This window comes from Euprymna scolopes, chromosome 10 (assembly GCF_053919585.1).
Source record: "Euprymna scolopes isolate OS-2025 chromosome 10, ASM5391958v1, whole genome shotgun sequence".
NCBI classification, from domain to species: Eukaryota; Metazoa; Mollusca; class Cephalopoda; order Sepiida; family Sepiolidae; genus Euprymna; species Euprymna scolopes.
In genome coordinates, this window is record NC_136491.1 from 88,108,533 (window position 1) to 88,122,859 (window position 14,327).

Here is a 14,327-nt window from a genome sequence, read left to right on the forward strand (position 1 = left end):
ATATCAAGTATTTTTCGAAAAATGATCAGGATATATGCATATAATTTCTTGGAAATCCACCATAGGTATGTGAGTTTTCCACTAGATACAGTGACGACCTAGGAAATCAGATATGCTGAATTCAAATGCATTCGGAATAGTTTAAACATTTGTACTGTGACCTTAACGTGGAAAATGTGACCGCCTGATTTTTCGCTGAATGTGATCGAAACAGATATGTACATGTTGGTGTTTAATTACGTTTGGTTTTAATATCGACGAACATTTTCCATTCCAGATTCATGATTGATAGTTTTGATTATTTTGATTAATAAACTAATGTATCACCCGAATAAGTAACTCTTTCAACGAGCCGAACTTTTAATTAATAACAAGTTTTTATTGAAAACTTTCTGTAAAATCGAGATTATATACGGTCATGGCTGATTGATTAATTAAAAGTTCAATTTTCAATAATGCATAGACTTTCTAGTTGAACAAGACACATCTGAAAATGTTGAAAAGTTCAGATGCTACATTGTCCGAACGAGTATAGTAATTGATTAATTAGTGAGATTGGCAATCGGGATAATCCGAATATTATTCTATCATTTCATGTTACCGTAAAAAAATAGGAATAAGTAAATGTCGCCAATGTTCTCACTTTGTAAAATTTTGTGGGTTGTGCTAAGAGATTGATCAATGTTTTTCGCCAAGAAAAATATATATTTCAATACTTTATCTCAAAGGATTTTTTTCTTATCTCTCGATTGCAATTGCTTCAAAATACATATCTGCAGTAAAAATGTATAAATGGCATATTTCCATGCTGATATTCTCACGTGAAAAAGATAGTTGCATTTAAAACGTGTGGTCAAGTTATGGTGACTTGCTTCGAATCACTAAAATGTCTTCACATACGCTAATAAATATGCATACTCATAGGGCTAATATTACACAATTGCATGCTACTTTAAATAATTGCAACCACTAGTTGGTTTTGCCCTATTGAAGCGAATATTTTCGTTTCTGACGTGGTTTATTTCATTAGTTTAGACTTTATTTGTACTTCTGTTTATATAAACTTTATTCTCCGGAAGTCAAATTACTGTTTAGCAAATAATATATTTTGTGCATTTTTTTATTATTTACATGCATTTTTTTCGAAAATCTATTCGATAATACCAGTAAAGTTCTTTTTATCGCTGGTATAAGACACGCTAAAAAATTAAAATTCTAGTAAAAGGCAGACGGTGAAGAGGAATTCGGTTTCATTTCGGAAAATATTTGTTTTCTTTCTAACCATATTGTTTTACTATTCCTTAAAACATGAGTAAAGTCTCGATCGATGGAAAATATATATATTTTTTAATTTGAACGTTGAACTTAGATAACAATTTGACCCATTAAACTAGAAATTTTGTTTATAATGTGTAAATGTAATGTTTTTTGGAGAGTTTTCAAACAAAAAATAATCTTCAAATAAATAATTGCATCCGATCACGAGGGACGATTCAATATGGAGTCTGCATATTTGTTTAACAATTCAGCATCAAATAACTATTCGGATGAGCTATCTTCTACTGTTGAAATCGTAAGCACCATAATATTACGCCAAGTGCATTTTGATTTCTAATGTAAATTTATCTGTGACAGCAAGTCAGTTAAACTTTTGCACCACCGAGTTTGGAGCCTGCGTTGTGATCTACTTAAGCCGATGACTTCAATGTAATCTATTATATCTGATTTATTCCTGATATCTTATGTGTTCTCCTATTCAGACGCAAATAGAAACGCAGTCTGTTGAAATGAGGAACGCAAGTACACATAATGTAGACAATACCTTTTACGATGCCATTACAAGATCTGTGACAACAGAATATTCTTGTCATTGTTTTGACTCTTGAATATATATCCGTTAATATCTTATATGTTTTCATATAGACTGGTGTGGTTCTCGGTTGATTAACTGTGTCTAACTGTGTCGGATATATACTCGAGAGTCAAAAAAATGAAAAGGATATGCTGTCGTCACAGCCCTAGTCATTACCAAATTTCAGAAATCTACATGATAGCATAAAATAGTATTGCATCAATATTTACTCCAATTTCCTCTTAAAAATCCGTGAATAAGAAAAATGAATTATTGGTATTAATGCAAAACTAATTGCTGAGCTAAAAAGAAAACGTATTTGCATATATTGGTGCATCTTACTTGTTTATTTATCTATTTAGCGTAGTTGCTTTTAAAACGTTAAACGCTCTATGAAAATAAACAAATTGACATAACCAACCATTAAACATACATCGTTAAATTACAGTAAAAACTATTAGATTTTTAACATTGTGCGCATATAAGCTTGTTGCAATTAGAAATAATTGAGATGTGATTTAGATTTCTAGGAACTTTGTTAATTTTAGCTATTTATTTCGGATAATACGTAGACTGGGCCTGAGAGTATACTAAACAGTATTATTCCGACACCGATATCTCAATTAGACATACTATATATAAATATCGATTTAATAAGATGCTAAGGAAATTTAGTGTACATATGTATGTTGGCGACCTTAAACTATTTATATAATTATTTGCTACGTAGATCGACACATAGGCATTGCCAAAAAGGTAATTGCTAGATTGTCATCTAATATCACGTTTGTTCCCAACGTGAAACTTAAATTTACATACACGTTCTAGGCCTGCAACCTAGCACCAACTTGTTTAGTATATTGATAAGATTCTAAGCTGGACGTTTCTAGAGTAAATGCAGTATTGTGGCACTGTAAGTATTCTATCTATAAAGCAAAAAAAAAAAGACAGAGAGAGAGAGAGAAAGAGAGAGAGAAAACAAGGAGTACCGGCTCTCATTTTACCATCACCTTTAATGACTTTGGTCTAATTACTTGCATTACTGTTTAATTATTATAGCAAATCAATAATGAATAGTGTAAATAATGATCCGTATAAACATAGTAAAATTCCCCCTGAGTAGTCACAATATTGTCATATACTGAAAACTACTACAAACATGATATGATTTAAACTGCGTTAACATAAGTAGTAAATGCGTATGTTTCAGTTTACACAACGTAGGTACAATCATATTGTTAGGGATGTGTTTGCGGATACTTTCAAATATTCAAAAAACTTTAAGCGCAAAAGTATATTTGACGCATTAACACAATATTTGCTGTAAGATAATTTGTTAAAATAAAATACACGGACACGGTTTTATTCTGTTCAGATTCTGCATAAATTGCGTGCAAGTCACCATCAACTAGCAAGCACTCTCGGACTTAAGGTCAATGATGAGGTAAGCATTTTTTTTATTATTATTATTATTATTATTATTATTATTATGATTATTATGATGATGATTATTATGATGATGATGATTATTATTATTATTATTATTGTTGTGGTTGTTGTTGTTGTTGTTGTTGTTGTTAAATTTTAACTTAGCGACTTTATACGAAATATTATCGACTGTCCTATATGAATGCCGGAAGTTAGACTACGCAAAATAAGGAGAATGGATTTTAAAAATCGCAACAGTTGCATCTACCAGAACATAAATGAACATTAAATATCAGTGCCAAATTGAAATTTAAATCGTTTGATTAAGGTAACATATTATAGATTTGCATTTTCTTGCTTTTATTATGCATTATTGATGAACATTTTATGACACAAAATTGTTTAACTGGTTTGATTTTGTTGGTGGATCTGGGTTCGTTTTACATCATGCTTTGTAAAATATAGGCATGGGACCGATTGGAGAAAAATAGGCATATTAGATCCTAACGCTTGGTTATAGAATTAAGAATTGTCAAGATTTTATATATTACATAGAAACAAATTAATACCATTGTCACATTATTTAAGTAGGTAAACACTTTTTGAAAGAATAATTACTACACACACGTTTAAACATCATAAAACTATAAAGGTGGGTAGAAAGGTGAACTGACATCTGTTCTGTTATTTCATGTATATAATTTGGAGTTTTCGAATTCTAATTATACTCTACAACACTCCAAAAGAATATAATATATTTTTTTTTTGTTTTTTTTTGTTTTTTTTTACACAGTGGTCACCACTCGGAAGCCACTCAGGGATAAGGCTTATTGCAAGTACATTACGTTAGTGTGGAGAGTTGATGAAGTGTTTACTTAAGGGGGCGGTTTATTAGGAATTTTTAACGTTGGACTTGAAGACATCCAAGTTGTAGTCCGGTGGGAAGCAGGCAGACGGAACAGAGTTCCACAGGCGTGCAGTTCTAAGAAAGAAGCGTTGTCAATGGAATCCGCGTTTTGATTTAGGCACAGATATAGAGTGGGCGAAATTTTTCACAGTGGCCGTTTATATACGCACAATGCCATGAAAATTACACTTTTGGCCTTTTTTGTTGAATCATATATAGGTCATGGCAAAAGTGGCATTCAAGAGTTGTGCCGGCAATTATATTTATCTGTGTAATAAATATGACGATAGATTTTATCGGGATATTTCAGTGATGAGGAAAAGTTTTATACTGGAATATAAACGGGGGATAGACACAAAACACAGGGTAACACGATGAATTTTGTATAAACTTACAATGCTGTTTGCATTTTATTCATATTCACTAATAATAGAATAAGATAGTTTACATGAGAAAGTGCCTAATCTAAAGATAAGGAGGTCAGATTTAGTATCATTGTCTTCATTCTTACACCGAAACAACTATTATAGTGCATGTACTTTTGTTAGCCTGAAATTTGCATTCATCGTAAATTCGTACAAATACAATATTTTGACATGAATTATCCGATTAATTTTTTTTTTTATTTCGTACTATTAGTCTCATCTTTATTAGTTGCTGTTTTCATCTTCATTGGTTGTTGTTTTTCACGACGTTTCAGCCATCACCACGATTGAATTAACCGCGAATAATAGGAACTTCGAATCTACTAACTGCCTTCTCAGCAATCACTGCCATCCGTAGTTGTTGTCGTCTCACCAGTTTTGGCCAAGTAACCCTCTGGCACTCTTTGTGTAGGATTGAAACCGCTACTGTTAATATCCATCTGGAACCGTAGAGATTCAACGTCTCTATTAACTGCGCCACGGGCAATAAAGATGAGAATACTAGTCTGAAATAAAAATAAATTTATATATATAATGCTCCTCTCAAAAATAAATTCCAATTAAGGAATAATATATATATGAATTATTCTGTTGAAAATATATGTGGAGCTTGCCATATAATCTTTAAATGAAATCCTTAAATTAAATGGATGCTCTTGCACGGTGGATTCTAACCAAGCAAACCAGATTTTCGATAGTGTCCTATTCTGCTTAAGCATCGTCAGTTACATATACATTGCATTGTTAGCAAACGAATCACGGTTTTATAGCGTTTATTAAATGATGGTAGCAAAGAAGAACACTTACCGTTGAGTTTTTACCTATTCTATTCTTTTTATTAAAACAAGGGTTGATACATCATATATTTATGTATATAAAACCAATGCGTAGGTATTTTTTGGAAAGCATTGACGTCGATGGCTAGGTGTATCGTTAAATGTTTAAATTGGTAGCTAAGCTAAAATGTTGCGAAATCCCTTTTTTCTAAGCTAATCGTCTGATTATTGAATTAGAATATCTTCTGGAACAAGCAATTCCTTTATGCTCAAGGTAATAGGTTTTATAACAAATAATATATACTTCAACCATTCCTAAACATGAAAAACATAAAATAGGCAAAACACTACATATCACTATAATTCAGACTATCAATAAATCATAATTGCACTGTAATTAACACGGGATATTATTTATTGTAAAAATCTACATTAAAAAATCTTCTAAATATTACCGAAGCAGATTGACGGGTTTGTGAGGTGCTAAGCATTTGCAGATTCACCTGCATTTAGATAATACCTTAGACTTACGTGATCGGTATTTATTAAATATACAGTCTTATATCTATACCTTCATGTTAATGTCTAAGTTTATCCGTTTTTCCTCCGCTATTTTACTTTCTTACCTCCCCTTTCTCTCCTCCACTACGCTTTTGTAAACCGTTCCTGTTTTTATCTTCGCCTCTCCTATCGTTTATACGACATACTATCCCTTTCACTTATCTCTACTTTCCCTACCTCTATTCCTTATAGCCCCCCTTCTCATTTATATTTAATTCATCCTATACTTAAAAAGGCAGAGAATATTCTAGAATATTTCTATTTTGCTATCTTTGGTTGACACAGTCTGAAGGTTCTTTCTTATTTCTCGGTTCTAGTTGTAATAAAAAATGAATACCGCCGTTTAACGACACATGTTCCGATTCTTTTTTAGTTTAATTCTATCATTTTTTTCATAATCTATATAAAAGGCTTACCATCATTAGTTTCGGTACCCAAAATGAGCAACATTTTCCCAAAGAGTATGCTACACTTCTAAGTGTCTGTCGATATGATTCAGCATATCTTTTATATTAATCGAAGATCACAAACACGTTATTCTGTATGTCATCAATAACCCAGAACTATTCTACATACTCGGCATCATTTCAAACCAGACACAGACTTTAAGCAAAGTCCCTGAATAAACTTACGGTTGCAACACATCCTTGTGATATTTACAAAAATAGGAATAAAAAAGTAAACTAAAAAACATTTCTTTAGCAATAATGCTTTTAAATTATCTTAATTATTAACTGCTATCAAATACTTAAGCATCCCTCTTCCTCTTTTTGTCTGAAATGATCGTAGCTGTTAAGCCTGTGTTTGTATGTGTTCTTTTAGAAAGTCATCCCGTATTTTTTATTTAATTTTTTAATAGAATTTTCAATGTCTTTGTATATATTTATTTTTTTATTGTATGATTATTTTATATTTTAATCGCTTATTATTTTATTCTCATAAGAAATATTCCGAAAATATCAGATTAAGATAGATCATATTAAATCTTAGGGCTGTATATGATTACAATTTTGATATACAAGTATTAGTGAAAAACCACAATGTTAGTTAATGAAATAGCAGCTTGTTTAGTACACATCATTAAAATAATTGGTAAATTATAAGTCTAAAACAATGTCGAAGGTATGAAAAATACAGTGGAATGCAAGACAAGTTTAACTGTTATTATTACTAAATAAAAGGGAAAGTTATGTAGATATCCTCATGTCTGAGTGCATGCATATATATATATATATGTATATAAATATACATATATATGTATATAAATATACATATATATATGTATATAAATATAGATATATATATATGTATATAAATATACATATATATATGTATATAAATATACATATATATATGTATAAAAATATACATATATATATATGTATATAAATATACATATATATATGTATATAAATATACATATATATATATCTAGTATATGTAAATATACACAAACATACCCACCCACAAACACACACACACATATATATATATATATATATATTTGATTGAAGAAATTTTCCTTCTAAGTCAATGTACCATAAGCTTGCAACAAAAGGTGGCAGATAAACATATATAATGTCTAGATTATTAGATACTACCTTCTGTAACTTTCGAACGACATTTAAGACAAATTTAGTCATAATAAAATCCTACATTTAATCCTAAGAGTAACATCATAATAATCTACAACAAATATAGAGGAAGTAGATTCTATTTCTATCCCTTAATATAAGGCCATATATCACGTGTTCATTACACCAGGAGAAAATAAACATATATATGTTGCTTGCACCCCTCGTAACTGGATCTTGAACTCACGGACATAACATAATCCTTTCTATTTTTGCGATTCAAAAATAATTTTAATTCCGCTTATTCTGATTGACTGAGCTTTCACCTTTCCTATATTCTGGATTAACTGTATTAATATGCTAGACGGACGCTAATTAACCAATCAAATATAGCGTCGGAATCGTAAGTAATTTTCCCCTATGAATAAATTGCTGCGGTTATTGCCTTACATTTTACGATGTCAGAATTATATGCATAAACTTTCATTGCTGTTCTCTCTCTCCCTATTTCTCTGTATAACATTTCACGATAATGAAAAAAAAAAGGACAACAATTTATTTCCTCTCTCTCTATCGTTTGCTCGATTTGTACATTTGTTAAAGTAATTAAGTAAATATTTTAAAAGCATTTATAACGCATGGAGTTGTCGAGATACTTTAAAAGTAGTAGTCGGTACGTAAGAGCTCTAGAGAATAGAAGAGATGAGGCAGAGTTTCCTAGACGAATTCGTTCAATATCTGCAGCGTTGGTTTAGAACGTGCAGTCGGGCATTTTCGTGGAGGAGAGTGAGACTTTTCTGTTGACTAATGCGGGGTGATGTCGAGGTTTCTGATGCATTTCATGTATTTGTTGACAGTATTTCTCCACTGTAATTGTTTCACCACCATTCAAAAAACTATAATAGACGAGACCAAATTCTAAACATGAAATTTATCTGGTGCAACTCTGGATGCAGGAAATGTCGTTGAGCTTCAGGGGCCTCTAACAACTGAGCTGATCGTCGTCGGTTGTTGTAAAAACACTTTCCATCACCAAGTCACAGCCCAAACGAAAAACGTGTTCTTTTTGCGTAAAAGTACGGAATATGGTATTTCATTACGCCGTTTTTTAATTGTCTTCCGCTTCATGAAGCATTCATTTATCAAAACTTTTGTTCGTGAGGCATCCATCGATAAATGGAACAGAATGAAATGTGTTTGTCTCTCCACGTTCTAGCCAGTGGTTGGAAATCCTCGTATACGCTACGTCTAACTCAGAAACAATTTTCCTAACAGTTTGCGTGCATTAGTTTCGATTAGGATCATAATTAGTCATTGTCAACATCGGATGACCGATCATTACGCTTAACAGCTTCATGATTTCGTCGCCGCCACGAAATTTCTTGAACCGCCATTTTGTTGTGCGTTCGGTAATGGTTCCTAGGCAACACGTTTCGTTTATATCGCGAGCTGTTGAAACAGCTTTTCGGCATGGTTTTAAGTAAAATAATACAATTATGAGAATTTGCTTTTTTTTTTTTTACAAACTTTCATTTAACGTCCTTAAAGATAGATAGCCTTTATATATATATATATATATATATATATATATATATATATATATATATATATATATATATATATATATATAATGTGTTTATGTGACAAGTTTTCCTATGAACTTAACAACTGTTGGGTCGATTTTATGAAATTTACACGAAGGTACTTCATGTTCCTGGCAGTGTTCGTAGATAGGTTTATTTATTCGATAAATATTGAATATCAAAATAATACGGTGAAATAAGAAACAGTTGATTTTGAACAAATTAACATCTTATTCCGTTTAATATTAAAAGTGCATTGGAGGAGCTGTATTACCGCACAAGCCAAAATACCTGAGATAGAAAATCAACAATAGTTTCTTTGATAAAAGAGGTGAGTTCGAAATATATTTTTCTGTTTCAATAACAATTTCTAAACGGTACTTAACATTTTCATTTTACATATTAGCTATGCCGTTATCACCGCACAACCAGGCATATCAAAGTATTTTTTTTGTAGATGATAGATACTCCTTCGAAATTATATTATATAATATATATATATATATATATATATATATATATATATATATATATATATATATATATATATATATATGGAAAGAGAGAGGGAACTACCGATTTAAACAGTAAAATATGTATTGCACTAATTTTTTGTTCTGACAAGATACTCAAATAAGATATGAGATTTCGCAAATCTCTGAATTTCAAACAAATGCATGATTCTCATAAGAGGTAAGATATTAGGAAATGAGTCTTTTTGCGAAGCTTGTAGTTCGCTGGTACTTAATTAAATAAAACAATTATATGAAAGTAACAAAATTAAAAAAATAAAATTGGATAAATTAAAAGGCAAGGTTTAAAAAAAACCCTGATAGAATGATATGGAGCAGCTTACGTATTTCCAGAACGTAAATATGATAGAATATGTACGCATAAGAAGAGTCCGGAATTATACTGTAGACAAGTAGACTCAAATTTAAATGCAAAATCAAAAAAAAAATAATAAACATAGGAAATATTACTGTTTTCATAGTCTGAGTCTACATATAACACTTTTATCGTTGGCTATTTAAGATGTCGTCGATTTTTTCTTGTTCGTTTTTTTTTACACAATAGCTTCGTGCCTTTACTGTGTCGATTTTCTTATTTTACGGTATGCAAAAACGTGGCATGTTATTTACTTGTGAATCTAACCAGTTAAAGATTTTTTGTCTGTTTTTTTACTTCTTTGTATATCAAATATTGAATCAGTTTTGGATGTGCTTCTTTTGAAGGGATACGTTTTGTGTTCGGTTTTGCGGTGCATGGTTAAGATTTTAAAATTGTTATTGCTTGCAATAAGCCACAAAGAAAACAGAACAACGGAATAGAGTTTAAACGATTTATTAATGGAACGGCAACGTAAAAAGGTTACAACTGAAAAGAGTAGTAAACGTCACCGAGCAAGCGATAGTCGCTCTGGTGTTAATATTTATTTGCATAAATATACACAAAATGTGGCACAAGGCCAAAAATAGGGGGGTTAATGTGGACCTATCTAACATAAAGTTAACTTAACTAGACTTTCACCAGAATACCAGAATCACTCTATGGGAATCCTAATTATAACCCGAAAAATGATATATACATGATGTGTGGGGGGGGGGCTAAACATTTTATATGCAAAAAGAATGAACTATTTACAATGAAAAAATAGTAGTTAGTAAAAGAGCCCCCCCACTACTAAATTGTGGCAGATAGAAAGCTTTGTCAGTCGAAAAGACGCAGGTCCACACGAAAACTGACTTTATTGAATAAACACCACAAAGACGACCTGCATCACTGACAAAGCAGTCCATCCGTCACCTAATTGGGGTCGGGAATGGGGGTTATCGAACCTTAGGTGGGGGAAAAAAGGGGGGGACAAGGGCAAACTAAAAGAGGGACTGGGACGATGAACACATACATACTCTAGCTAAGTTAAAAAATCAAACAATAAAGCCTAACTAACCCATAATCAACTAATCGGTCCGATACTGATGTCTTGTTAGTTCAGGATACCCAAAATCCTTTTTGACCTAAATCAAATCAGAAACGAATTCAAGGCCAGCTCCAGTCACTCTACACAGTCGCGAAGCTTTCACCCACCTTTCGTTGAAATTCACAGGAGTGAGTTTCACCTTCTCCAGCTTAATTCGCATTTTCAACCGATGTTTGAACATGAGAATAAGCTGGGGAGCAGTGAAGGTCTCATCTCCGTAACCTCCTTCTGTCGTGTCGACCAAATCACGCCTCTCATAACAGCTAGCAAACACAGAAAAACATAACGTTCCTCTTTCTTCATACTCGGCGCCCAATTTCAGCACGGGGAAACCGCATCCAGCACAAAAAAACGCCCGTTCAGTATGCGAACCGTGAATCTCTCAACTCACATAACGGTCGAACGATAGCGCAGCGGAAGAAAGCATGGCTTAGGTCTTCCTCCCATTCTCCGCATCGGACACAACTAGGTGTCATTGTAAAACCCGCTATGAAAAGTTTCTCGGATTACCAGCCAGGTGAGCGATGCCTCGTAGTTATCGAAACAGCTCAGCCCGGGCGCCCAAGGCCACATCGAGCGACGCTCCTCATTCGTGAAACCGAACTCCTCAATCTTTTCGTCTCGGACAGATCCCCTCACTAAAACCCTATATAGCGGTTTGCGAGACAACAGCCGGGTGTCAAAGAGGCTTTCATTCACCCGTTGAAGGAACTTCAACGCCTGTCGACACTCGCGATAGAAATGGCATTCGTTTCGGGGCCTCCTGCGTGCCTCCCCCTCAGCCGAATGCACACTCTCCAAAGCCGGAAAGGCTTTCTTAGTGTCTTCCATCCAGAAGACACCGTTCCCTAAGTCAGGTGTACACATTCGGTCTAGGTATATCAGCCTTAGAGTGTGTCTACGTATTTTGATATTCGGCATACCCAGACCGCCTTCAGACGGATGCAGGCAACAGATCTCCCGAGCAACCATGGCTTGCTTTCCGCGCCATAAGAACGCGAAAAGAGCACGCACTAGTTCAAGTAGGGAGGACTTCGGGAGTGGAAGCACTAATAGACGGTATAGGATCAGGGGGTAGATATGAGTATTGCATACCTCCGCCCGACCCTTTAAAGTTAGATTTCTCAAAGACCACAAATGAGCTGTGGTCTTGACCGCTTTCAACACTTCCGACCAATTTTTCTCCAGCTGGAGGTCGGGGCCAAACCAGACGCCGAGTAGCTTGCAGGGCCCATCAGTCCAGCCAAAGGGCCCCTGAAGGGGCGTTCCCCTCCAGGCACCAACACGTAAGCCAATAGACTTAACGTGGTTGATTATGGCCCCTGTTACCTGTGCATACCGTCTTGTTTCTATGTCGACGACTCTAATCTCGGCATTGCTCGTTACAAGCACAGTCACGTTATCGGCATAGGCGGTATACTTTACTGGGGTAGAACCACCTGGCAAAGTAATCCCGCGAAGGACCGGATTCACCCTAAGCTGGCGCAAAAAGGGCTCAAGCGCGATGACATACAGCATGGGTGATAACGGACAACCTTGACGGATAGATCTTGTTAACCTGAAGGGATTCGATCTCACCCCATTCACCTCCACCATAGCACCGGGGTTAGCATACAAGAGGCGAATCCATGAGCGAAACTGGGGTCCAAACCCAGCCGAGCAAAGAACAGCCCCTAAGTAACGATGGTCCACCCTATCGAATGCTTTGGACTGATCTAAATTGATCAGCGCGGCTTCTGTGTCGACTTTCTCTATGATCAAGCGTATCGCGTGCAAATTATCTTGAATCGTCCGGCCCTTAACAGAACACGTCTGTTCGCGACTTATGAGACGATGTAAAACAACCTGCAGACCATTTGCTAAGATCTTGGCCAAAATCTTTAACTCTGTGTTTAACATCGTTAAGGGCCGGAAATTGCTAATCCCATCCCCTCCATTTTTATCTTTGCGAAGCAATTTAATAATTCCCCTGGTAAAGTACTGAGGTATAGACCCGTTCCTAAACCAGGAGTTGAAGAGTGTGGCCAGCAAAGGAATAAAAATGGGCGACAGCCTCAAGTACACCTCGTAAGGCAGACCATCAATCCCAGGGGTCCTGTCTAGCCCGACTTGTTTCAGAGCCTCAAGGACTTCTTCCTCTTTTATGCTACCTTCACACGTAGCTGCTTCGGTCGCTTCAAGGCGAGAAAAGTCAGCTAAATACGTGTCACACTGTTCAATCTCCAGACCGGGCTCCATGGTAAAAAGCTCCTGCAAATAAGCTCGAAAACCCTCCAGGATTCCATCATTTGATGTTACGGTTCGTCCGCCGGCAATGTGACACTGGCGATGTGTCGATCAGTCGCACGTCGACGCTCCTCCGCACGCATTGACGCGGCCATGTTTGTTGCCTCGTTCGGCACTCTTTTTAACCTAGCCCTAACTACTAGACCCTGGTCCTTCCTGTTATCCAGGGAGTCCAGTTCAGCCTTAATAAAGTATAACTATCACTATCCCCCTCCTCCACCGTCCTTTTTAATCAATCATCTAGTGCTGCTTTCGCTGCTCTAGAACTAACATTGAGTCGATGACTAAAATCAGCAGCGAAGGACCTAATTACTTGTTTAAGTTTTCCCCACCACTTATTCCCGATAATGGCTCCCGTCAATTCCCTCTGTATTGTTAGTAAAAGCTGTTCCCGGAAGCCCTTCACGTCGAACAACGACGTGTTGAACTTCCAGTAACTAGCCATCCTAGGTTTAACGCTATCTAAGTTTACCCGAACCCGGACTAACCTATGGTCCGAATAAACTATGTTATGAAAACTTGGACAGTCTAAAAGCCCTAAGTCGACTCTCTTAACTAAGAACGATCGATGTAACTCGAAAGTTGCACCGGATCGGAGCCGCGTCTACCTGTCCAAGTCCAAACTACATCCCCGGGCTTCTCGTTTCGAAATTTATCGACAAGATCAAACTTGTCAATAAAGTCTCGAAACGCCTTAGCATCCCGGTTCTGGTTAGTAGCTCTTGAAGTATTACCCCCGCGATCTAAATCGGGATCCAGGACCGCGTTCCAGTCTCCCGCTAAAACTATCCGCCGAGACGAATTCATGAAGAGCTCAATCCCCCGAAAAAAGGAAACCCTCTCGCCATGGCTATTGGGAGCATAAACCCCAATAAATCGAAATGCCACATCCTTTACGGTAACATCCAGCACGTGCACTCTTCCCTCTGGATCAGCATAGACTGGGTCACACGA